Genomic DNA, 23,683 nt, shown 5'->3' with positions numbered 1-23,683 from the left:
AGTATTAAAATAAAAAATCCCCACAAGCAAGCAAATGAAACCAAAAATATCAAGGAATTATTTTATGTTTTGGTTCCATCACTTCATTGGTGACATAACGTAACATAAATGGTACTTTATTAAATCTACCTGTGAAGACTGCCTTAGGTTTTAAAACAGAATAAACTCTCACTGGAGTCAGACACTAAATTTGTCAAATATTACCCAAAAAGGTTTAAAAGATACTGTACCAACACACTATTAACATAGCATTTCCTACCTGAAAATATAGAAGGTCTTTTCTTAGGGCGCCTGGGATGTATAGGCTCTATATTCTTAATATTTCTTTGCAACTTCCCTTTAAAGTCATTTTCTAGCAGGATGTCTGGTGGGAGGCTACTCCGTCGTGCTGATTTGTAACGATTCGGACAGGAATTCAGTTTACTCCTAGTCCTAGAGTACAAGTTGCTGTCATCGACTGCCATTATAGAGCATTAACTCGTAAAGCCAACCCTGCACAAAGCCAACCTGCACATCCACAGGGCTTGTGACTCGTGGCTCCGGACCCAAGCAATCTCAGAGATGTTCTCATGCCCAGCTCAGCACTTGCCTGGGAAGTTTAGCGAGTTGATAGGCGTGTGCTGCAACAGGTGTAGGGTTACTGCATCGCCCCTCCTTGCATCACTTCTGCTGCACGGGGAGGAGACACGCCGAAATCATTAATTTGGAAGGTTTGAGGCAATTTGGAAGTTCAACAAACCTGAACCCAGCAGCACAGCCCATGCAAAAGGGAAAATAACACTTCGGTAACAGGCACTGTCTAGGGCTAGTGGTGGTTGTGTTTTACCAACAGCGTTCGTCAGATCAGTTCATTAATACTTCATTATCTTGGCAAGCAAAACAGGCGTTGCTAAACCTTTAAAAAAAAAAAGTGAGGGAAAAAGCAAAACAAAACAAAAACTGACCCAGTCAACTGCCCTGGGACCTGCCTGGGAAAGGAACAACCCGAGCAGCGTGCTCAGGTTCTTAGCCCTGTCCTTTGTCAGTCTTACATTTTTAGACTGGTAAACAAATCCAAAGCTCCAAAGTTTTTACAATCACAATTACTTAAGTTTATTTATTCCTTTCCTCAAGAAACAAGGGTGTTATTTCCTTGCTGGAATCAAAATCAAAGAGCCGTCAGTGTGGCTGAATTTCTGTATATGTAACTGCTGATCGCTAAACCTGAGCCATTTCAACATGCATATGAAGAAGGTGGTCTGTAAATTCTCCATCTAAATAAAAGCCACGGTGCTTACTAGAGGTTTGCTCATTTTTTGTTGTTGTTTTTGTAGTTCCAGTTATCCCAGTTATCTCGAGCCTCCCATGAATACAGTTTTCCTTTCTCCAAACATAAGAAAGAAATAAGGGAAAATCCTGACACTTTCAATGAAACTTTTAATTTTCTTACTTAGAATTGTATCACAAATGTGACAAAAACCATTCCTGAGTTAAAACCAGCAAATCTCATCTGTATAAACGTTTTGTATTAAATAAAAATAATGTACAGCAAAGCAAATAAGCAGAGTGGTAATTTGAAGTGTCAGCAGCTAATGCTTCAACCATGGATACTTAAGGCAAGCAAATTTTAACAACTGAAGATAGAACTTGATTTTTCCGTATAATTTAAAACACTTAAAATATGAAAGCTTTAATTTCTTTCCAAAAGATAGGGTGCATTTTATGATTTGTGTAATGATCATGAGTTTGGCTGCTGCAAATAATGCTTTTGTGTGAAATTCAGTAAAACCTTTATTATTGTTGACAAGTAATAAACAGTTCACCAACATGCTTTTGGAAGGAAAGATGGGAAATTATGTATTTTTATATGTATTTATGTAGAGTCTTAGCTTTTTAAAACATTTTATTACGTTAGAAATGCAGAAAGATGTAAACAGTCTGCTAGATTTTTCTTCCTCTTCTAGAAACTAATTTGTATTTGGCTGGAAGTTGAAATTATGAATGTAAGAATCCAACCTCAAATACACTGGATCCTGCATTCAGAACAAGCTCATTATTTAAACCAAACCAATTTAAACTAAATAAATGCTAACTGCAGGTAACAAAGTGATTATTTCTGCATTTCAAGCACTCAAAGGATCTTGAGCTCTGTTTATATGCAGAAATAAGCTTTTGAAAATCCCACTGGACTCCAAAATAGGTTAGGTCAGAATTAGGTTGGAACCAAAGGGAATTGTATACCTAGATTGCTTGGGTCCATTCTAAAAATTGCTCTAGGCACAGGTCTTCATTAGAGGCCAAAATATTTCTATCATGACCTTCAAATTCGTAGAATTTATATATCTTATCCTCTTTTTTTCCAGTTAATTTTAAAAATATATATTAAAAAAAAAATAGGTCAAAGAAAGTGTCCTTTCCCCCCCTCCCTTCTTTCCCAGTTCTACTTGATTTTTCAGCTTTGACTCAACCAACATAAGAAATATTCAGGGACCATAAGAAATATTGGGGACCATTCCCAATGGTCCAACTAAACCAAAGTAACTGAATCAAAAGCTCAGCCAAAAGTGCATAAATCTGAGCATATTACTTGAACCACGTGTGAAGACTGAAAAACTACAAATACCAAATGCAAGAATTGACATTTGAGGAACTTCAAATTGAAATTTGACAGCAGCGTTAAATAAAACTTCAACATCTTCAGTAAGTGACCGAAGCACCAGGATATTCTGGAAAGAGCTCTTAACTTTTCTTGCTGAAACTGTTCCACAACGTATAAATAATTCAATATTCATTAGGAGAGTGACTTGAAACTGTCCCATATTCTAGCTGAGTGGCACAAGTGCTGCACTATACAGTCTTACCTTCTCCAGCTCCATCAATATTCATGCCACGTGGAACAATACCAAAAGGAGGAAGCACTGCTGGGATGCTCAAAGGTACAACAGACCCCGCGCTCTTTTGAACTAGGGGAACCTGTCAAGGGTTGAAGGCCTTGATCCAGCAGCAGCAGACAGGAATCTATGATGAGTTTACCTTATGATGGCAGTCCAGGGTGGGACAGATGAAAATCCAATGCATCTCATCCTTGAGTTGCTTTTTTTAGGATCCACTCTAGAAGACATACTCTGAGAATTCACGCAGACCTAGCAGTTTGTAAGTGCAAATAGTCTAAAACCTGAAAATCCTTAGCGTAGGATTAGGTGCTGGCAGCAGAACAGAAGCTGAGGCTCCTGGTGGTGTCTGAAAGTTGTTGGACTTGGGTTCCTAGGTGCTATTTTAGTGGCCTAACTCTTCTAGTGATTTCGTTTATGTATCTCCTGTTGGAGATTTTCTCATCTTTGAGGGGAATGTATAAAAATTTGTAGTCTACTCCCAAATGAAACCACTAGAGAGTAAGCTACAGCACAATACAAAAGAACAAAACTGGAGATGGGGGAGAGCTCTTTGAAGAGCTGTTTGTTAATTATAAGACCCAAGAAATAAAGCAGAAGCACTGAGCATTCAAAATAAACAATAAATAAATATAAGAGATTTTGAGATTCAGCTACAGATAGAAATGCACAGAACACTCTTGGTAAAATTTGAGATTCTTATCCATCAGTGTTGCAGTGATAGGTCTATTTTCTACTTGAACATCAAAGCTTTGCACTTTTGTAAATAGAAATAAAATGAGGGAGAACAAAACAAAACAAAAATTCCCTCCAAACTGCAAGCATGACATATGGAAATAAATTTGTTAACTTTTATGCAATTAATCATGAAGTTCCTATCATATACATCCAGGAATCCAGAACAAAATAGAGAATCCAATGGCTGAATGATTTTCAAAAATAAAAATAAGTTAATAATTGAAAATTAATATGTATTCTTAGAAGGCTACAGCATAGTTGAAGGAATTACATTTCACTAAACCTTTTATTTAAAACAGTGATTAAAATAATTAATTGCTGAGTAAACCACCAAAATTATAATACAGTAGGACTAATCAACATAATTAATATGAAAAAAAAAAAAAAGTGTCACTAATCTATTACAGTTGCTTGAGCATAGGAGATAAAGGATTATTTATTTATCCCCTCAAAGGTTTAAACAAGATCTTTCAGAAGAGATTCCTAAAACGAAGTAATCATTGCGTTAAGTTTGGTGCCAAATCATGGAAGTGCTCAAGCGATGCAAAACAAAGCACAGGAAATATAATTTGGCTACACATTCAGTGTGGCAAAGGTTCATGCCTCTGTAGTAGGTTCTGTGCAGTTCAGTATTTTCTTACAATTTTGAAAGCACAGTACAAAAGTGAAAAAGCTCAGTTTAATAAGTTGAACTATAGATCATCAGATTTATCCATTATGGTCAAAGGCTAAATCCGGACATCATACCTCTTGCCTCCAGCAGACTACCAAATTTTTCTCTCTGCAGTTTCTATTACTATTTTTTTTTGGAGTTTCTTAAATGAAATATAAAGGAAAATAGTATTTGATAGCTGATTTGTGTTTGAACTATACTCTGTACTGCAGAAATATACATTTAAGGCTACAGATTTAGCAGTCCAGGTCTCAGAAAAGTAAGTTTTCTCACAGGTGAAATGATCACGACTTTTTGTTGAATAGTATGGCAGCAAATCTAGCTATATTTCATGTGCAGTTACCCACGTGTTATTATAACTACATTAGAGCTGTCATTTGTGCTTTCAGCTGAGGAAAATATTCTTGCTCATCAACAGCAGAAATATAAAAAAAGTCTTCCTAAAAAGTGTTCTCAATGTGTCAGCCAGCAGAGGCAGGCTCAGAACAACTATATTATGGGAGGAAATCTGCCACCACAGTAAATTTCCATCTGGTGTGGTAAAGTAATGCCCACACTGGTGCACATTTTATTCAGGGGCCTTCCCATCGTACTATAGGCACCAGATTAGAACGGCACATAAACACTGCCAAGGGAGGATGAGGCCTCTTTGGCACATATGTTGGAGGAACTGCTGTGGCAGGAAAGGGAAGTCTGAGCTGCACTAACATTTTAAACCAGCACAACTCAATAAAATAAAAAATAAATTGAGTCCCATCCTTCCTCTTGCCTGTAGCCCATGCAGCCTCCCTTCTTGTCACATTAGTACCCACTTTTGTGAGGCCACAAGGCAAACCATGGAACAAATCTAGGCCAACCTATCCCGTCTTTCTTTTTAGCCATGCTGCCACAAAGAAGAAAAAGGCAGAAATAAGCAGTCAGGAAAGGGATATATGGATCAGGTTACATCTGGTTAAAATCTTTGTAAAACCAAAATTACAAAAGCAACATACCAGCTACTTACTGCATTTTGGTCGGGTTTTACAGGTGTCAGAAATGTCTGAAGAAAACAAGTTGATAACAATCAAGTTGAGAGCTCTTGAGCATCTGCTTGCTCTAAAGAGACTGCTAAGCACCAGAAATCAATTCAGAAACACTTTTTTTATTTTTCTTCCCCTCATTTCTCAAATGCACTTAATACGTGGGTCTCATCCCCTACCCATGGTGGAACAGTCACAGATCTACAAACATACCCATGCTCCAAAGTCATTTTGTTTTTCATTTCAAACAGGAAAGTTAAACAGTGCAAGAATTAAAAACAGAGAACCAAAAGGTGAAGAGTATGTACAGCTCTTCAAACCCTTCAACTGCTACTCAGAAATGATTGGTTTAATTCCCCGGAATAACCTGGCTGTCTTAATGCATAGGGTGTGAACAGCCAAGTGATCCTCTGCTTGAATTAACCCATTTATCCCACAGTCTAATGCTGCTATAAACAAAGAGCCTGGATTTAATACAGCCTTAGCTTCCAAAAAATCTCTCCCTCAAGTCAAGCATCATTTTTCAGAAGTGGGATAGAGGACTAGCAGTCACTGTTGTGCTCTCAAAGACACCAAAGAGATCATTTTAGATCCACATTAATTTCTACCCTGGTAGCAAGCACTTGACTCACAGAACAGTGTCATTAGTGCTGAGTTGCCAGGCTACATCTGACCTTAGAGCAAGCTAAATGTGAGTACTAGATGCTGGTCGTATCGTGCACTGCAGCACTACACTCACTGTTTTATTTTGTGAGAGGTAATATTGAATTAGAGTTACAGAAAACAGGAATAAGCATCAAACCGAGAAAATTCCTCACCTACCTCAAATACAAGCAGACAAAATAATAAGAAGAGACTGTGGCATTTTCAGAGTTGCCTGCTATGTTGGCATCCTGATTGTAATAGATTAATATCGACAGGAGGTTTGGCCTAGCATTTCAATTGCATTTTCTTTCAGCTGAAAGAAGATAAGCATGTAGGCATATTGTTGTTTGGTAACAACGAATAAAATACAGAGTTAATGCTGTAATCTGGTTCCAAGACAATACCAGTCCCTTGATGCTCAATACATAATATGCACTTCCCATATTAACAAGGGAAGCTGACTCATGTCATGGTATTTCATAAGCAGAACAATTCATATGCTAATATACATTTGTAATAATTTCACTTCACTCTGATGTTCTCATTACATGATAGCTATTACAGCCTTATCTTCACAAGGACTCCAAAGTTGATCCTTCTCCAACAGAAAAGCAGCGCAAACCCTGGAAACAGGAATTTTTCTGGGAGGCACCAGCATAAACAGGAACAGCTGAGGAACCAAACTGGCAGAGAGGGCTCCTTGCAAGTGGCCTCTGAGCAGTCAGGACACGCAGCTTTGCCCAAGTGACAATCCAGAGGCTGGGGATTTTCCGAAGATCAAAGGCTGTGGGTGGAACTTCCCAGAATCCGCACGGCTGTAACACTCAATTACAAAACCATGCTTGTTATTAACGCACTGCAATCCGGTACGTTAGGCCTATGCTTTGGATGCAATTACAGGAGAGACACCCAGAGGGTACAAAGGAATTTTACTTCGTAGGGTACAGTACGAGTCCTGAACAAAGTGTGACAGATGTCTCTGTATTTCTGTTGCATGCTGTGCACAAAGTGTACATACTACAACCAAGCTACAAATAAGAAGGCTACAAATTTCAGATACATGTTTCTACTTAAGACCCCTTGTGAGTGTTCAGTATTTTTACATAAATTAAATTTTCTTACCACATATCTGTGAAATAGCGACAACCCATTGCAGTTTCTATTAAAAATGAAAAGTACTTTCGGTCTCTATTAGAACTATAAAAGTATTAAAGATATAGATGAATAAAGTCAAAATATTTGGAACTTTTTAGAGAGGACAGTTTTAATGAAAAAATCCTTCAATTACAAAGAGTTTATTCTATACTTGCTGTTGTGTGAGGCCACTGTCTGAAGTGATCCCAGAGATCTGGGAAATCCAGTGTTTTTCCTTTGCTTGTCATGAAAACTAAAGGATGATGAAAATTCTGCTTCTCGTGGACAGTTAGTCAAATATAGATATGGATAATTAATAATATATAGACTTTTTAAAATTCCAACATGTTAAATTTGCATCTGATTCGTGGCTAGATGAGATGAAACACAGATAGATGGGGATGCCCTGGGGCAGAAACAGTCCCTTGCACAGGACTCTCGATGCTGTGTTACATGAAATTTTATTAATGAATAAAAAGAAGCAAGTGGGCCAAGATGTATCTTATCCTTTAGTAAGGATGTAATGTAATGGGACAGACCTAAATCAAGCTTCACATCCCTTTTCTGCACAGTAAGCAAAAAATCCAGGAAGTGTATTAGAAAGCACTTTGAATTAAGTACCAGACTGAAAATAAGGCAGGGGAGAAAAGTCTGCTATGCAGTTCTCATTGTGTCTATGAATATTTCATTTTGAGTCATGGTCTCTTTGCTTCCTTCACATCCTGACTGAATGTCAATGCCTTAGGTCTTAACGGGCTGTATGCTACAACCTGGCACAAAGATGTGATCTTGAAACCCAGGGCTAGCACATGGTGAGTGTTTTATCATTACCTGCACAAAGCAAAGCAAAGATAACAACTATCACCAGCCTTTGGATCCAGTAATAACATTTAGCTCTTTAATAGCTGTTCCTGTTTTGAGTCTAGAGACTACCCCTGAATCTATGTAATGAAACGCAATGTGTTTCATTCATTAAGGGTGAGATTCAGACCATTCCACTTCAGTTTGGATCCAGGTGAAATCCAGGTACCCAAATCTTCAGAACACAGACTGCCTTCTCTCCAGCACCATTCGAATTCTATACCAACGCTGTCATGATCCCACAAGTCATCCAGGCCAAGAGCTCCAATTTGTTCTTCTAAAAGTTGTGCTTTTGGGGTGAAAACAAAACAAAACAGGGAAGAACTGTATTGGATCTAGTGGGATTACATTCCAGAATATCAGAAAGCACTACTGTCCAGGCTCCTGTTGGCCTAAGTTTCATCATGCTCTCACACTGGGACAAACCTGGACATCAGTAGTGCAGTGGTCTCAGCAGCCAGATGTGTATCTTAGTTACTCTTTAAGACAAATCTCTGAAGATATTTCACCTGAGTCCCCAAAAAGATGGATCTCATACGTGCACTTGGGCAACACCTAATTTCAGATACATAAATTATACTGTCAGCTTTCAGTAATAAGCATACCCATACCTGCCATCAGAGGCACTGAATAGGAAAGCCACGCTTTGCTGTAGTGATTCTCAAGTTTTAGTAACAATACGATAAATGCAGATGAATTTCTAACAGTGACAGAAACATTTTCTAGTTTTATTCAACTGCTTTTCTAAACCAATGCTCTCGGTTTCATTGAGCCATCACAAAGGCATCTCCTAAAGCAATGGTACTGGACAAAGAAGCGCACAAACTGCAAGGTGTGAGCCCCTCCTTCAGTTTCCCCCGGAGACAAAAGCTGTCTTCAATCTGCATCTTACACTCTTGTCTAAGATGACAAATGTGTTCTATCTTCATCAGCCAGCAAGCTATTCTGTTTCATAGCTGTTACACTTGCAGGAGAGTCAGAACCGTGCCTATATTCTTGGTATTTGGCACCCACAGAGGTTTAAAGCTATGTGTCTGGCACGCTGTCAGTGCATCCCCCTTTACAGGAAGCGTAATATACAGATTTAAATACACTTTGACTTCATTCTCTCTCTAGGTCTGAAGTGCCATTCGTTAGGGAAATACTCCATTTGCTTTCTGTATACTTGGCTGCATTTCAGCATCCTGGGAACTACTTATAAAACTGTCCCGAGTGTGATATCAACGCAGCTGCAGCCAGAGCTCCTGGAAACACAGGGACACATCCTTAGCAGCTACTGTGAAGGCCTGACCGAGGCACAACCCCGAGGACAGGACTTTCAGCTCCTGAGCCCTGCTACAAAAGCGAGTGGCACACAAGAACCAACGTGACATTGCAACGGCATCACAAAGCACAGATGTGCAGATAACCTCCAGGTGCAGACACACATATTCCACATATGTTAATTTCAAGAAGGTTTAAACAATGTTAAGAGTTTAATATGGATTAAATTTATTACATTTATATTGAGACCAAATTCCCACTGGAACAGCACCTGACCAGAATATGTTCCAGTTAAGACCAAACAGAATTAAAATAGTTGTAACAGCTGTAAACAGTACAACTATCTAAGCATACCATCCTCTTTGATAAGTCAGAGCCCATAACAGTCAGTCCACAAAAGAAAACTGTTAAAATAATGAAGAAATGTATTATTTCCAGGGGATGAGAAGAACAGTGCTTAAGAAGAACCTGTCACTCTGCAGACATAATCATCATTTTAAAATAGCGGTAGTAATAAAAGTGAGCATCATAGAAATATTAAAGTTTTACTAGAGATTATTACAATATCTGTAAAAAGACCAGCTAAGATCAGCTTTATGAATACCAGACTTCTTCCAGCCCCTACCCCTCGATATGTTTATGATCACATATCTCCACTCAATGTTTTTTTTCTTTCTTTGCTTCTTTTCCATAATGACACCAAACATGCACAGTACTGCAGGTGTCACAGAAACACATCAGCAAGCTTCAGAAACAAAGGCTATTCATCTCAAACATTAAAAAATTATGACCCATGCCTAAAAATCAGGAATTACATTTACAAATAAAGATTAAAGAGAAAATTGGGTGTCTATTTCATTCTTTTTGTTTTCCTCGTACTTGGTAGAACCTCTGTAGGGCTAAGAGGTGTGCCAAGGACAAGTTTTTCTCCACAACTACAGGATGCCCCTCCACCCTAAAAAGGGCTGATAGTTTCATATAACCACTAGTAAGCAGAGACTTCCAGAGACTCCTCAAACTTACAAACCTGTTTTAAAAATCACCAGCAATCACTTCTCCTTCAAGCACTGGTTGATCAGACGTGGATCTCACTCATCTGTGGCTCCAAGTCTAACCCTGTCCCGTGTGAAGGCAGAAGAACTTGTGACAATTACTCAAACAAAACTAAAAAACTAATTTCTCTGGGCTTGACTTTGAAACTGAAGTAGGAGCTCCCTCTAAAGCAGGCAAAAAGAAAGTGGACTTGACTCACAGACGAGAGCAGGTGCCTGCCTGTACACGCACAGGCATGGACGGAACGTGTCCTGCACCAGACACCATCCTCTCTCTGGGAACCAACAGCTCTCTTCCCTGCCCAAGAAGTCATTATGGCTTGCCATTTCTTGTCCACTTACACCCATCACGTGTGAGTATCGACAGCAGAAGCTCCTGCGAACTCCCTCTTCCAAAACTTGCCTAGATCATGCTGTGCTCTTGGGCAGCAAGCTTGAAGTCTACAACCTCTTCTGCAGAATTCAAACATTCAGAGCCATGTTCTGCTGGTAATGACATCAAACAGCGACTGTATTTTTTAAAAACTTCCTTGTTTAAAGCAAGACTAGCCACTAAAGTCAGAGTCACATTGCCAGCCTAGGACTACTTCTTGCTCACCTAAAACACCAAAGATCAGACACACAAATCTCTCCCTCCGTACTCTGGTTTATCAATAAATGTCTACCATAATAGACATAGAGAATCTGACTTTTACAATTTAATTTTACAACATTAAACTTTTGTAATTTTGCATTTGGATGCTATTAATAAGATCCACATATTTCATCTAACATGGCAAAGCTGTAAGGTACTTCTTTCATAACAATATTTTTCGGCCTACATAAATGTGTAAAAATAAACAATTTAAGTCTTAAAACACAGTTCTGTCACATCTCTAAATTGCACCTGAATTAGAAGAACATGTGACTCATACTTTGCCAAATTTTGATTTCATAGTGCAAAAAACCTCTAGGTTTTTTAAATCTTTATGTAGGAAACTAAATATGGCATAATTTCCTTCAGAAGTCCTATACATCTCTAGCTACAACTGACCTCTTTCCCTTTGTCCCTCCCTGATATCTACAATAAGCCAAAAATTACCAGCATAAAATTAGAGAGGCTGAGGGAAAGTCTCTCTACACAAATACATAAATGTGGATTTAGAAGCAGTGTGGAGCTCTGCTCCTGATACACTATCATGGAAAAAGTGAAAGAAAGCAATGAAGGGAACAGCTTCCCAAATATGAAATGTACTTTTTTTCTATTATTGTTTTCCATAATCAGAGATAAAATATTACAGCCAGTGCATGGGAGAAGTGTAAAAAATAGGTGAAAGAAAAGGATGTGAGGAAACTCAACCTCCCCAAACCACAGGAAACAGTGGCCAACGGCAAGTAGCTGATGTGATGCACTGTGCTGCCTCGAGCAATGCCAAGCACTGCTTGGCAAACTCCTTAAGGGCTCATCCTTGAAGCAAGCATTAGGGGTAAGCGAAAAATTCTTATTTTTTCACACTTGAAGACTGAAAAATGGGAAAAAATAAAACAGAACATGAAAAGGAAAATAAAATTCCCTGCAAAGACTTACATGAATTCAGAGAAATTGTAGGGTTTTCCTTCCTCCACTTTGTTTCATGAAGATGCATCAGCACTTAACTAGTTCAAAAGCAGATTTATTTTAAAACTATCACAATTAAAAGCTCACAATTTTACTCATTATTTTCCACTGACTTTTTAAAGAATCAGCTTCGTGACAAAATGGCATCCAAGGCATGACTGAAACATTGTTCCTGAACAAGACTAGAAAAAATATTATATCCTGGATTACGCTACTGCAGATCTGGCACAGTTTGTATAGCCTGCACATGAGTGCTAGATTTAAAGGAGTGCCTGTGTATAGATGTGACTTAAATACCTGTACAGATTTATACTGGTTATTCAATTTTCCCATGATTATTCAGATTAGGACCCTAAGTGGTCACTGTGATTATTAATACAAGCAGGACAAGAATGAATTGAAATACACTTAAAAATTTGGATGTGGTTCTTAATGACCTTATCGTGGCCTGAGTTAACTACAATTAAGACTAATTTGACAATAGTTAATTTGCAAGAATGACAGGAGGCGCATTTCAAAACAGTAATAGAAGAGAATAGCTGCATCCCCATTGCAAGCTCTCTAATACAGGCAAAAAAAGACAAAACAGATTGTGTGTTTAACAGATGCTGCCTTTTGGGACTGTGCTGCTGAAAGTCTGTTCCTGCACACAGCTGCGGTGGCACAACGCTCCTAAGATAAACACCATTTTATCTTTTAAATCCTACATACTACTGTATGCAATGAAATACAAAATAAACATCACTCCTGCAACAACAACAGAAAAAGGGAGAGTTACTTCCCTGAAGGTTGGCTGCACAACTGCTAAGTTTTAAAAAGATGACACCACCTCATTCTAACTAGTAACAAGTATGAAAGCAAGTGAGAAAAACACGGTGTTAATGTCGAACTGGGTTATCACAGAGTTTTCTTTAAGCCAGAAACTCAGTGTAGCGAGCACATATTTTAAGACACCTGTTTGCCCGCTGACTGTGAACATTAATCAACACATATCTCAGCTCGCCGAGAAACACCCTTCCACTCCTTACTGCCTTTCACTGTTATCTCTGTACGAGGTTTCAAAACTGGGGCATTTATTTCACATAAAGTCAATTAAGAGCTTAGTTAGAGAGGAAAAACCTTGCCAAGGCAGATAAATCCTGCAACACTCCCAAAGCACGGCGAGACTCCGGCCGAATTCTTCCAGTAATTAAATCCACAGTCCAGGAAGATGCGGGAACGCTGCCTTCCTCCTGCAAGTTCAGACCTGGGTTTTATAACCTCTAAATTAAGGAGAGTGGCAAAATCCTGAGAGAGCATAAATTTTTCAGGTGTACCGTAGGTCATTTAGACCTTTTAGGGTTATCATCCTGAAATTAACCTAGATTCAAAGATAACTCAAATACAGACCGTGCAGCCCTGTTGCTGTATGCTCACATAGCTTGGATAAACCACAATTTTCTGACATTTCAGACAAGCTTCATGAGGAAATTGAAGAACTATTGCCTGTGATAGCACAGAATACCATGATGTGGCTTATCTCTGGGAAAGTCAAGTTGTTACCAGTCTCCAGGACGGGCAAAGATGAAAAATACATTCCTAAACACTTCCGTAATTATGCAAGCATTCAAGAAAAAATGATGGTACTATAGCAACTAATTATTTTCAGGAACGTTTGTATCAGTAAGATAAATCCTTCAATCAATTTGCATTAAGAATCATTACCCTTACATTTTTTGTAGATAAGCACTACTGTCAGGTTAGCACCATAAATTTAGTTGATAAAGTGACTCGGCATCGAAGAAAAACTTTCAGCTGTGGAAGTGATAAGTATGATAGCAGCGATCAAACTTACTCATGGTGTTTCATACAGTTGGGCAGATCACTTTTGTCTTTCTTAGGTGGAGAAAACGATTTGGGGTTTTACTTCCAAGTCCTGAATCCAAACAGCAGAACATTAGGGACACAGCTCTTTCAGCATAGAGTGCAAATGTAGTAAATATTTGGGGGGAGGAAGGAACCTAATAGGAGGTCCCAAGGGGACCTAAAAAAACTGAGATCCTCTTGGTTCCTACACAGATCAGAAACACAGAAATGGGGGAAGTTCTGATCTCATTTCAGCAGAAATGGGATACCTGGGTATGTTTGTCAAGAATTAAGAGCAGGACGCAACTGCTTGCACAGCTCAGAAAACAGCCAAAGAACGTAAGGACAAGAGGTAAGGGTAAGTGAGGGTCAGCTAGATGAACTGTATACAGCTAGCATTTTTCCTGCTAGTTAAAGATAGCCTTTTGGAAAGTATTGGAGACTCTTAGGAATTAAATTACAAAGCCTAACTTTAGCCTGGAAGCCTAGAACCAGTTTTCGCTGGTGATCTCTTCAGAGCTGAAACCTGAGCAGGGCTCTCAATAACCTCCTAGAGAAATCTCTGGCTCCCCACTAACTCTACTGAATAGTGCGAGGTTCAAGTAGTTTTTGGGAATAGCTGCTCCATCATCACAGAATCACAGGATGGTTTGGGTTGGAAGGGACCTTAAAGATCATCTAACTCCAACCCCTGCCATGGGCAGGGACACCTCCCACCACACCAGGTTGCCCAAAGCCCCATCCAGTCTGGCCTTGAGCACCTCCAGGGATGGGGCATCCACAGTTTCTCTGGGCAGCCTGTGCCAGGGCCTCACTATCACAACTACCACACCACCATAGTAATTCAGCTTCCTCATTACTGACCGCCAATTTCAGACAACATGGGAAGTAGCAGCACTGCAAAAGGCTACTTAAGCAAAAAACGTAGACCACTCAAATACTAAAAAAAATGCTGCTAGAAGCAGCAAATTATCAGTTAGAAATCAAGATTTGTGTGGCAGAGTTTTTGAAAAGTAATGAATATAGTCTTTATGTTATATGATGTAAATTTAAAAAGTATCAAATCAAATACCCTAGAAAAACATACATGTATGGTACCCACAAGTTAGCTTAACTAGGTCATAAAACTCCCCAGAGAACGAACAGGGCTGTCTGTCAGTCAGAGAAGTACAAGACTTGTCATTCATGGTACTTTGAGACCTCTCTCAATAGAGCAACAGTATGGATATTCAACAAACTCCTTACTTTAGGGGTGGTATATACGAAGAAAAAGCATTTGATTTCTCTCATCTTGCTGGGAACATTCAAAGATGAAATTGCCAAAGTCTGAACTCTACCTGTAGCTAACAAAGAGATAGGGATGTAGCTCTGCAAGGCAGAATTTATCTCACCTACCTTAGGACGGGGACAATTGTCTTTTCCCATTAACTGCAGACTTTTACTGAGGCTTACAGATTCTCAATCTTTGTATGGTCGTAAAAGTTAGGTGAGAGGAACACCACACCAAGACTTGCTGGACTACAGTTGTCATAAACTGAGAATAATTTTCTTCCACCAGCAGAGCTGCTCTGCTGGCAAGGGCCCACATGTGAGTGCAGTGATGCCAGGGCTGATGAATTTCTTCTGCCCTAAGCTGGAGCAGGTCTTCATCTCTCATTATTTGTTCTCTCATAATTTGTTCATACAATCCCCAAACTGTATGTGTCATTATTTTAATTGGGAATGGCAACCTAATGGGCCAAATGTTCTTTGATGGTCAGACTGGTGAATAACGGGATGCACAGTGTGAACAATTCAAATGGGTTTTACCATCTGTTTTTTAAGATAATGGTGAAGAAGATGGAAAACCTATAAGATTTTGAAGTAAATTTGCATGTTTCTATATGGAATTCAAAGATTTCTATTGTATCAGGTAACTGAATAACTAACTGCACCACTAGAATGGCATCTTCCTATCAAACCCTCAAAAGACAGGTGTCTAGCTCTCTGCTGCTGCTATTACTGAAATTGTACAAAAAATGGCAATCTTGAGTTGCTAGCATACACCAACACCCACATTAGCCAACGCACGGGTGTGAGTGTGTTTATGTAAGCGGATGTACAAAAATCCCCTGAAAAAATAAATCAAAACCTTTCTGCAACCCCAGCCAAAATTTTTTAGCTTTCTTTCTGGAAACACAGAAAGTAGGTCAGCACAGATCCCAAAATAGCACATCAGCACTGAGGGAAAAAAAAAAAAAAAAAAAAAAAAAAGCGTATCTGTATCTTTGGACTTTTTAGCTCATTTCTCTATAGGGAGGAATGGAGAATTAAGGCTTTTTACTTATTGTACTTTATGGAGGAACATGCACAAGAAAGAATTGGTTAATTCCTACACTTGAGCCCCCAGATCAACCATCCATACAGGGAAAATTCCAACCATTTTAATCCAAGCAAAAAAAGTATTGATTTGAACCATTTAAGCTTTATCTAAATATAAGCATGGGAAAAGTCAGGAAGCTTAAAAGGTGTTTAAAATGTTGTACTGGGTATGTACCACATGCTGTTCCTTGTACATTGTGTTCCTTATATCAAAAACCTATTTGGTAAAATATTTACTTTGGAAATAAGGGCACACTTTCTGTGATTTTGTTGTTCATCTTGTGACTTTTTTTTTTTTTTTTAAAGTATTTGCTGTTTCAACAAGAATTGTTGCCTATTTTGTGATACCTTATATGCTATGCGTACTCCTAAACAAAAAATATTTTCTTTAATACCAGATGCATGTCTCCCAATACTCCCCCCCACTTTTTCTTTATTTTTAAGGAGGTAAAAGGTATACACATAAAACAACTTGAACACTCAGCTTTCACACGTTTACAGCTGCAGAGGTTCTGAAGAGCTCTTTTGGGTTTAATATTGCCAATCTTCTTCCATGAACTATTACAGTACTTAATGTGAAAAGAAAAACAAAAACCATTATTAATACTAATTAGGAATGATGCACATCAATCCTAAAAATATTATTTACCTTGTTCAATTCAATACCAATATTGTTGGCTACAACATGATGAATGCCAATCTGTTTCCCAGAACACTCATTTTTTTAATTAGGGAAGAAGTGATACTGCCTCCCCCAAATTCCAAGTGTCAGGCTTCATTTGGATCCCTGCACTAGTTTAAAATGACTGTTTGAAAGATACCGAACATTTGTAAGTAAGACCTTTTAAGCTCAGTGATTTTTATGCAACCAGCATGAAACTAAAAATAGCAAAAAAAATTTGTAGTTCTTCCTTTTCTTTCTTGTTTTTTAAACTACTGGTCTGTGTGTGTTTCTCCTCATTTCTCGGACACCTAGCATTTCCCCTGCTTCAGTCCATCCCTGTTTAAAAATCTCATCCACCAGCTTTTGATCTGCATATTAAAGTACTATAATCCATGGATATGTGTTCAGCTTAGGCAATTGCAGAACTGGACTCCCAGGCTGTAACATTTTCAAAGCCTTTCCAAAAAAAGGAGACTGAAGAGAAGAAAAACCTTTCCAAATGTACAGCTGCTAGGATCTGCATTTTTATTTTACACTCAATAAACCAATGCTTGCTATCAGAAGTAAAATAAAAACTGAGAGGCTCCAAAATTAACTGAGTGAAGAAATGATGGATTTTCTCAAACTTTTAAAAATTAAGTCAAAGCACTAAAATAAAATAAAATGGTTGAGTTTTCATGTCCTAGGAGGCCTCCACCTTGCATGGTTTTAAGACTCTAACCTAACAAACAAAGCACATAACTGAACACATTTAATTGCATTCCTAGATTACTGCCAGATAGCTTGTCACATGCCTCGGTGGGTCTCCATAGCCAGTTCTCAGTCTTTACTTCCAAAAGCCAGAGACACGGAATTGATTAAGTTTAGTTAGAACTGGACAAATATATTCCTAAAAATATAATCAGACCAAACAAATCTGATCCTAGAGCGGAATTTTCTAACACAACATTAAAATAAATAAGAGGAAATAAGGAATCATATTTATGGGTAGCAACAGATACAATCACCCCTAGTATTCTCTTGCTGATATCAGTAATGTCATTCTCCAAAACCTGCAGGAACATATAGAAAGATAATACCAACATTCATCAGACTTCATTACTACTATTTTTTCCTGATATGTAGCATTATTACCAGTGTAATTAAATAACAAAAACACTGTTCTAGTTAAATGGAACCAAATAATTACCTCCATGCACTAAGATTTTCTCTAAATCATAAAAGACAGATTTCACAAGAGCACATCAAGTCAGTTGGTCTCATCTCCCTTTTAGCAAACAAAGGCCCATTAATATGTTTGCATGTTCATGTAACTCCAACTCTGAGTTTGAGGACATTTACAAGACACCTGCTGTGTCTTGTAAATATGCCAAATCTTGTAGATATGCCAAATTTGTATTCATTGGTGTAGGAAGGCTGCTACCATAGGATACTATTTCCACTTAGAATCCACTAACTGAACTGCTGAGAGGTTTTACCTTCTTAAATTGATTTGTGAAGGAGAGGAATTAGTGCACTCAGTTCTTTCAAGGTGCAGTAAAGCAGGTAAACTAGTCTAGAAATGATCAAATCTAATCTTTATTGAGTTTGCCTAACTGGAACATAGGAGGTCCTAGAATTACAGTCGAGAGGTAGTCTAGGAGACGGCGCTCATTTCCCAGCTGAGAGCCCATAATTGCATATAGTTGTACATTTCCAGACCAGAGTCATGCATTCCCTTCTGGCTCACATGGCACAACGATACGTGCCCAATCTTTTGTGTAGAACACTGGTTTCCTACTGTGACTGCATTATTTTGTTATGGATTGGACGTCTCCTTTATACCCTCCGGTGACTGACACATGAATTTCAGCACGCTACAATGGTACACCAGGTTGAAAATGCACACGCTGCTGCAGAGATGTGACTTAGAGCCCTACCACAAGTCAGACTGAACTTACAGACTCAACCATATGGAGCCCTTCTCTTGTCAGCATGCATGTACGCAGCCTTCCTGCACAGAACAGCTCATATCTAGGCAACAAAAATCCCCTGCTTCATAATGGCCATGTAGGTCTGGAACACATATCACACACATACAGATCTCTGTACTCATCGATATATCTGTCTGCTTGTTTTGGTCTGCATTGTCTTGGATTAAAAATAATAAACAACAAAAAAGTATATTGAATAATAAATAATATAATTGTCCCAACATACTTAAAGCCATGATGCAGAAATCTCAGTAAGCCAAAATGGAAAGCTCTGTATTTAAGCAATCAAGAAAGAACAACAAGATAACTACTCAGACTGAAAAGTCTCTGGCCTTGTCAATAGCCTTCATAGTACTGCTCTTTAAAAGCATAAGAAAATAATTCACTCTTAGTGGAACAGAATTGGGAGCACTATGGAAGCCAGTACTCCAGAAGAAATACTGCTAACAATGTAATTTACTGTGACTTACAGCTAATTACAGAGCAAAATTAACTGACTCCACGAAATCTTATTTTTGACATAATAATATGACAGAAGGACTAACTAGAGCTTAATAATGATAGGTTAAAAACTACTGGACCTTTTAGTAGGAAAAAAATGTTTGGTTTGTTTAAGAGAAGGAGGCTGATGAATTTCTGCTGGTGTTGTTTTCTATTTTTCCCCTGGTTCCTTGAGATATAAATGCACATTGGCAATTGCACTTATTTCAGATACTTACTAAGTGTACGTGCAAAATGCTTATTCATCTATTTTCAAAAGCATCAGTATTTACAAAAGCAAATACAGCCAACATTTGTCTGTTTGGAATCTCAGTCCCAGGAAGGCTTTAACAAAACACTTGCACTGTATCACACTAATTAAAAACCACAAGTTTCTTCAGCTCCTGGTAACAGTTTGCAAACTTTCACCGATGTTATGGCAATGAGTTTATAAATACTTGTAGCATACTATGTGCATAATCTCATGCTGCATGTGATCGTCTTAATATGGGTTTGTAATTCATATTTAACTTGAGTCCCTAAGAATAATCACCCAAGTATTTGTCACTGCCAAATACTTAAATTCACATACACAATCCTTTTCAGCAAGAACCATGTATGCAAGCTTCCAAATCTCAATAGGCATAATGTTTTGCATTTTCCACCTATGCAAAACATTTTTAAATATTTACTGAAAAATGGCTAATAGTTGCCACATTTATTTAGTAAGAACTGAATTTTGTTGTTTTACATGTATGAATGCATTATGATTCTTGCTAACAAAAATCTCATGTAGACTCAGGACGCCTAAAAACTTAAAACAAAGCCTTACCTTTCCTTGAAGCAACAGTTTCCAGTAGCGATCTGTCTTAATGCTTTAATTTTTGCAGTGTAGTTTCCATTAATAGTTTTCTAGTTCAGGAAGAGATGGGTTAATTGCAAGCAGTATGGATGCTGTCTTGCTTGCTTCCTGGAGATCACTGTTCTGCATTGTGCACTGTCACAACTACCTAGGGAAAAAAACACAGTCGTGTTAAACCTCAGTCACCTGGACAACATGATATATTACTACTGGCAGTATAGAATACAAAGAATCAATGTCTTAAAATGTAACCTTAAAATTGTATTTATCTACCACATATTCCATAATATGTGCTGTTAAAAGAATTATTGCATACTTTCTTACAAGGAGTTCACCCTCTTGACATAAACAGACATAAAACAAGTGGAAAACATTTATATACAAATATTGTAAGTTATTTAAATGACAACATGACTTTAGCATTGACAGTATGAACTGGACTTTTTTTTTCTTTTTCTTGTGGATTTCTGGTCAGAAGCCGCAAGCAACAGCAGAAACTGAGTTATGCTGTACTTCCTTAGGCATAAGTAAATAAACAGCAGCCTTTGAAAAAAACAAAAATGTTGAGAGTAGGAATCTACTTCTGTTATTCATAACTGCAAGGTCGCTATTAGAACTATACATGGATGATATTTTTATTTGGTGCAATTAATAGGCATATAGCAGCCGATTTTTAAATTCAGTTTAATATCATCTAATACCACCTGCACCACATCGGTGTTCAAAACCACTGACAGCACATCTGGGGACCACACTTTGGAGAGCTGTACTGTGATGATGTTCATCACGGACAAGGAGCCCATAATGCAGGATTATCAATCCAACACAGATTTAGCTACTACAAGGACAGTTTGAATGCTACACAGATTTGTGACATGAGTAAGACATCTCATTTGCTTCCAAAAGCCAAGTGCCTAGGAGACAAAAGTCTCCCATTTAAAAGGAGGTATCTGTATTTCAAGGAAAATACTTAGAAGCCCAGAGCATGTTTGTTTTCTTAGTGAGTGAGCCAGCAATCTGCTTGCATCCGTCCTTCCACAGGCTCATAGAACAAGCTAGATTGGAATGCACCTCCAATGAACGGACCTCCAATGGTTTTCTCATCCAATCTCCTGCTCAAAGTTGGGCTCACTTCTGTATGAGATCCACTTGCTCAGGAACTTGTCCAATGAAAGGATCTGTTAAAGCATTTCCAAGGATGGAGATTCATAACCTTTAAGGATGACAACCACAGTGCAGCCAGAACAGCCTCTTGAACAACGTATCTCCACCCAAGTGTCTACATCCTTGGCAGCCAACAGGACAGTCCAGCTCCAATGTTACTTGACCTGTTCAGCCCAGAGAAATGCCTGACTGGGTGCTTCATTTAAAGATCTGATTCAATATTAATAAATGAGAGTCTGTTTTCTGCTATCTCATAAGGCAGTATATTACAACATGTTTTCTCTCCTCACCCTTCCCCTAACAACAGAAACCACCCCCACTACTTCACATTACATTATTAATGGGCTTAAATATGTTTATTTCTCTCTCTTTGGTGATTTTTTCCTTCTGGATAATCCTTTGCAATTGTCTTCCACAAAAACACGACTGTAGCTCTCCCCACATCTTAAGAAGCACTCCTGTAAGTCTGGATAATTCTCTTGTTCCTTCTCTTGTTCCACATTTATCATTAACAATTCAAGTTTCCTGAATGCTCAGAAAACCATCAGACTCTGGCAGCTCAGTCAAAAGTCACAGAGACAGAACAGTAATGGCTCAGATCTGCACTGTCAAACTTTCTGCAAATTTTGCTCTTTTCGTGTGTTACACTTGAGCTCTATTTAAGGGTAAGGCCCCAATGTCTGGATGTGTTTTTTTTTTTCTGGTTTTGAAAAATGAGAACTGACATAAAGTAGATCTGACAGGTTCCTGTAACAACTCTAGTTCCTCATCTCCCTGCCGAGAAGTCCATTCACGTCTGTGAGACGCTGTCAGAGATGGATTCGATTTTTGCACAAAAATGGGTTATTGAGTTTTAAAACAACCAAAAAAAAAATCCCTCCCAATAAAATGGAATAGTTTGGGTTATCTTTAATGTGACATTGGATTTAATCTGTCATACATCACATCTGTGTAATAATGCTCCTCTCGTTTATTAAAAGCAATCACCTGCTTTTGCATAACCGTGTGATAAATGGCACTTTTCAACCTTTTGCAGCCTGAAGCCATTACCTGTCACTTTGTGGGGAGGAGGAGGAGGGTTTGGAGGAAAGCAAGGGAGTGCTTTCCGTAACAGACTCTCAGGCAGTGTTGTAAATACTGACTTTCATGGCCATGCTTTGCTTCAAAGAACAGGGGCAAGCTGAATCAAGCAGTCTCCAGCCAAAAGTTACAACCATGTGCAGACACACACCACCCTTTCAATCCAGTATATAAAGGGCACAGTCTCCTTCACAACCAGTGCAGAAACCAGACCCTGTGTAAGGATAAACAGAAAAATGGGCACATTGAACTAGAACACAGCATGGATATAAATGGTTTAAATGCAAAGCGTTGCACAACTTTGCCATACATTGTCTAACTTTTTGTTTGTATAAATTAAAGGGATTATTGGCAATTACACTGGGCACAACTTTATCTTCTGAAAAAAATCAGGATTTTCATTTTTTACTGTTTTTAAAGGTAAAGAAAAGTAATAAATGCTCTAGGTGGGTACTTTTTTTCTTTTAGGTATTACTTCCTAAAGGACATTTCTGAAATAATCTTTGTAATATAAAATAAAATTCAAAAGTTTACTGGAAATTATGGCATTAAATTCACAGAAAATGCAGTGAACACACTGCATTTCACAAAAACTTACAGCTGTACAGTAAAACATCCCAAAACCAGGCGGTTTGTCAAAATACACGTTGTTCTGCTGAAATTAAAATCAGTTGTGAAGGCAACAGCTGCATCACTTCAGCACCCTCTGTTGGCCACCTTGCAGCACGTAACTCTGTGTACTCACAGAAGTGTCATTTGTTTTTGTCCTTAAGCTATCACAAAGAGACTTTTATACAGAAACATGTACTAAAAGCAAGCGAATAAATAAATAAATGATCCCCTCTCCCCCACAAAAAAAAATCCAACCCTACTGAAATAAAAGCTTGAAATACACGGCACAAAGTTGCTTGCTGACACAATATTCAGCGTTGCTGGATGCGTCGTGCATTAGCCCATCTGGTATTTCTGGTAGACACTACGCAGCACTTCACGTGCAGCTCCCACCCATACAAACGACAGAAATGACAGAAAGCACAATGACTTTTCTGGAACAATTTTTTATGGTGGCAAGCGAGAACTTCGAATAGATACGTTATGGAGACCAGCGCCCTCAAAACAAAGTACTCGAAGCCCGTAGTTATTGAGCACGCAGATAAATACAAATCCAGATGCCAGATACAAGGTGATCTAAATATAAACGCTGCATGCGGCGCTGTGGTGAGCGGCCAGATGGTGCAGCTTCCAGAGGCTGAGGCCCTCAGGCCCACGGCCCCGCAGCTGCCTCACAAAGCCAGCTCAAGGCTCCGCAGCTGTGCGGCTGCTCTGGGGGCCATAGGGGAAGGAAAGTGAAGCAGTGGTGCTGGGATGGAGAAGGGGTGTCCACTGGATTGGGGGAGAAAGG

At 38.6% G+C, this 23,683-nt stretch overlaps 1 protein-coding gene across 2 annotated transcripts in view; it reads right to left on the bottom strand.

The window, feature by feature from the left end:
• FRY (FRY microtubule binding protein) overlaps positions 1-23,683 on the bottom strand; it is a 239,526-nt gene that overhangs the window by 191,864 nt on the left and 23,979 nt on the right. Inside the window, exon 2 of one of the 2 annotated variants that reach the window (XM_084527716.1) lies at positions 20,008-20,185. The gene's annotated coding sequence lies outside the window, so the exon portion shown is untranslated. The remainder of the gene's footprint in view (positions 1-20,007; positions 20,186-23,683) is intronic. The other variant, XM_084527717.1, reaches the window with a different exon arrangement.

This window comes from Aythya ferina, assembly GCF_964211825.1.
Source record: "Aythya ferina genome assembly, chromosome: 1".
NCBI classification, from domain to species: Eukaryota; Metazoa; Chordata; class Aves; order Anseriformes; family Anatidae; genus Aythya; species Aythya ferina.
The sequence above is the reverse complement of the archived record's forward strand: the minus strand, read 5'-3'. Positions and strand labels throughout refer to the sequence as shown.